This window comes from Cibotium barometz, chromosome 1 (genome assembly GCF_041138505.1).
Source record: "Cibotium barometz isolate CiBa-2024 chromosome 1, ASM4113850v1, whole genome shotgun sequence".
NCBI lineage: Eukaryota > Viridiplantae > Streptophyta > Polypodiopsida > Cyatheales > Cibotiaceae > Cibotium > Cibotium barometz.
In genome coordinates, this window is record NC_141046.1 from 75,771,940 (window position 1) to 75,775,788 (window position 3,849).

General features: G+C 46.3%; 1 pseudogene; it reads left to right on the forward strand.

Annotated features, from left to right (window-relative positions):
* Positions 1-1,187: 1,187 nt before the first annotated feature.
* Positions 1,188-2,071, forward strand: LOC147642426 (accumulation of dyads protein 2 pseudogene; annotated as a pseudogene).
* The last annotated feature ends 1,778 nt before the right edge of the window (positions 2,072-3,849 follow it).

Genomic DNA, 3,849 nt, shown 5'->3' on the forward strand with positions numbered 1-3,849 from the left:
GATGAACGTCACCACCCCCTAAGTCATTACGTGAAATAGTGTCATTGTTGCAAAAGGGCAGGTTTGACGTTCTAGAATGGTAAGGGTTTGATTTTGTGGCTTCGAAAAATGTAGAGCTAAAAAGTATAAACACAACGAATGCTATGTGGGGATGGAAATCCAATTTGTTTATTCCTTGGTGTCTTGTGGACTCTATGGACACATAAAGAGAGTAATATGATTCAAAGGAAGTTTTTATGATTGTTTTGCTTCATTGTATCTAGACCCCTTATCAAATTTTCGTAAACAAATGGCATTTCATTTGAGACTAGTTGTCAACAAAGGCATGCGAGGAGATGAGGATCGATGTTTCACCCAACAAATTATGTTTTTAAGAAATGGTTCACTTATTAACATCTTTTAAAAGCATGGTGATCCGATCACACTACTAAGCATGCCCACCACTTAGTTCAGATGTTTTTGAAGTGTGTAATGTGATGCTTGTTTACGTTTTATTTGAGTCTCCGTGTCGTGTAGGTACGAGGATGCATAGGAAACTGAGATGGGAGCATCATTCTCTATAGACGCTCAATCGCCGGACCCTAAAAAGCAAGGGAAGGTAGATTTGTACATTCTTACTATCGCTCGTATAGCCAATCAACTGGCCCATAAGACCCCCCCATACATAACTCACGCATGTTTCTAGCGGGGAGACTGACCGAGTAGCAAACACCAACCCCTTAGAGAGAGAGAGAGAGAGAGAGAGAGAGAGACGCCCCAATAGTGTTAACAACAAATAGATGGCTTGCATGTGTGATATATCAGCCATCAGCGTGGGAGAAGGCACTAGCTATAGTAGGGAGTCGTCCCTGAATAAATAATGGTGGATTGGGTTCTATTCCCCATCCCCCTCACTCCATACAAGGGCTGAACTTCCTGTCAAAATAAATGAAATAATATCATTTTTTTAATGGGCTGTATGCAACTGCTGGCGGTAGGCGGAATGCGATATATAGAACTCTTTTCTTGCATTGCGCCCACAGAAAAGAAGAACACCCGGCCCCACTCCCTATGGAGCTACAAAAGAAACGAGTCAGCCCCGACACTCTCTGCCTTCGTTTCTGAGTTCTTCTTCTTTGCCACTTGGATATCCTTCCTTCGACCTTCCTTTTTTGCTTACCTTCTCTGCCGCCGACGCATCACCCAAGTACACACACACACACACACACACACACACACACGCTGATATCACTACCTAGATAGACTAGTAGACATTCGCACTACTCATGGCTCCCCGCCGCCAGCGCAGCCGCGCTGCGTGCTGCCGGATGGCCAATCCGGCCCCCTTGGGTCTCTTCGCCTTTGCTCTCACCACGTTTGTGCTGTCCTGCTACAATGCGGGCGTGCTGGGAGTGGGCGCCGCCGACCCTATCAACGTGGCGGTAACATTGGCGGTGTTCTACGGCGGTGCCGCCCAGGCCCTGGCCGGCATGTGGGAGTTCGCCTACGGTGACACGTTCGCCGCCACCGCTTTCGCCTCCTATGGCGCCTTCTGGCTCTCCTACGGCGCCCTCTTCATCCCCTGGTTCGGCGTGGCCGACGGCTACAATAGCCTGGCCGATGCCGCCCACGTCTTCTCCCTCGCCAAAGCCACCTATCTTCTAGGCTGGACCATCTTCACCTTCATCATGCTGGTGGGTAGCGCCCGCACCTCCACTGCCCTCTGCCTCCTCTTCTGCCTGGTGGCCTTCACACTGACACTCCTCACCACGGCCGAGTTTGGCCAGTTCAGCCGCGTGCACCGTGCAGGCGGCTTCGTGGGCATTCTCACCTCCGCCGCCGCCTGGTACAACGCCCTCGCCGAGCTCCTCGACAGCCAACACGACCCCCTCTTCTCACTGCCCCTGGGCAAGACACCCCCTGCAGACGAGGATGAAGATGGAAGCAGCAGCAATACGGTAGGCGTTCCATAGGCGCTCACTGCGTCTCCTGCTTGTAGTGTGCCGAATGATCCGCAGTACTTTAGAATATGGTAGACCACATTATTATTTTAAATGTACCCCACATTATTATTTTAAGTACACCACATTTTATCGAATGCGCATTTCGGAGTGTGATGACATCAAAAGAATTGTGCTTCATTATTTGAATCGTTGCCCAAAATTCCTGAAAATGCTCAAAATTTAGCAATAAGTGGAGGACTGAGACAAAATTAGCACTTTGCCTCAGTCCACGCTTTGCACACGGTTTTGCTCATTCGAACAACGAGTTTCCAGTCAGTCACCTGGTTTTTGTGAAACACTCTAGTTGCATTCGAACGCGCATTCTCGAGTGTGATGACATCAAAAGAATTGTGCTTCATTATTTGAATCGTTGCACAAAATTCCTAAAAATGCGTAAAATTTAGCAATAAATGGAGGACTGAGGCAAAATTAGCACTTTGCCGCGCCTTTGCACATGGTTTTGCTCATTGGACAACAAGTTTCTAGTCAGTCACTTGGTTTTCGTCAAACACTCTAGCTGCATGCGTGCGTGCACACAATGTTAAACACTCTTGTTAACATTGTCTTCCACTTTTTGTAAGCCACTAGTTTTGTACTTGACCATTTGTTTTGTATCCTAGCGCATTGTTTTACTGAAAAAACGACCAGTCATCTCATTGAGCTAATGGCCAATGGGGAAGTCATGTTAGACCTTGTTGTAACCACACGTATAAAAGAGCTTGAGGAGCTAGTACAATAAAATCGAGAAGCATTTTTAAGATATAACCGATCATCAGCTATAGTTTGGTAACTTGTTAGCGTGGGAGGGTAGTTAGCTACAAATCAAGCACTTAGGAGCCCTCTTGAGTGATTCGAAGACCAGAGGATTGATGATCTTTTCTCTCCTCCATACAGTTACGTAGGATTAGCTCTCACTTTCATCGTAGCTACACTGAAGATTACATAAGTTGTGATACAAAGCATCATCACTTATTTGGTGTTGCAGTTGGTATCTAGACTAGAATGAATGAAATAGACTGCGAGTAGGGTATAAATATATAAACTAAAATGTAATACTATGGGCTATTTTCTAAGCTAACACTTACCAAGATTAAGAACTTAACCCTTGCACAAGGAAAATTAGGATCTCCAACCATAGCCGAAAAGGTGCTCCCTCCATCTTATCCCATTAAGCAATGGGAGGCTAAGAAGCGAGATAAAGGAGTCCAAGAAGCATCTTGAGAATCCTCTTGATCAATTTGCCAAAACCAAGGTCACTACTAAAGAAGACTCTTGCTCCCTACACAAACACAATGCACAAAGATCCAGGGGGAACCATCATCCAAAGGTGCAAGAGGTCAATACTGACCTTGGGAATCACTACAAGAAGGTAACCTACCCATTGGCACAGTCCTTCGGTTTTACTAGAAGTAGCCCCCTATATCGACAAAGTCTACATCAAAGACTTCCAAACACAACCACCACTATTAGGCCCAGATCTCCCTCTTACCCTTTACTTCATTGATTCCCCACCATAATCCAATAGGTGGAGGTCAATACCAACCCTAGGAACCACTACAAGGTAAACTACCCACCATCGACGTGTTGTCTTGAGGTCCTTTGGTTACCAAAAGTAGCCCCCTGCCTTGACAAAGTTGGCATAAACTTTAGGCTTTTGAAGAGTGACCCACCGGGCTAGAAGTATCCCCCTACCTTGACAAAGTCGGCATCAGAATTTCGAAGAGTGAACCACTACAAGGTAAACTACCCATCGACGTGTTGTCTTGAGGTCCTTCTATTACCAGAAGTAGCCCCCTACCTCGACAAAGTCAGCATCAAAGACTTTCGAAGAGTGACCCACCACGTTTGGGGGCGTAGTGCAATGATA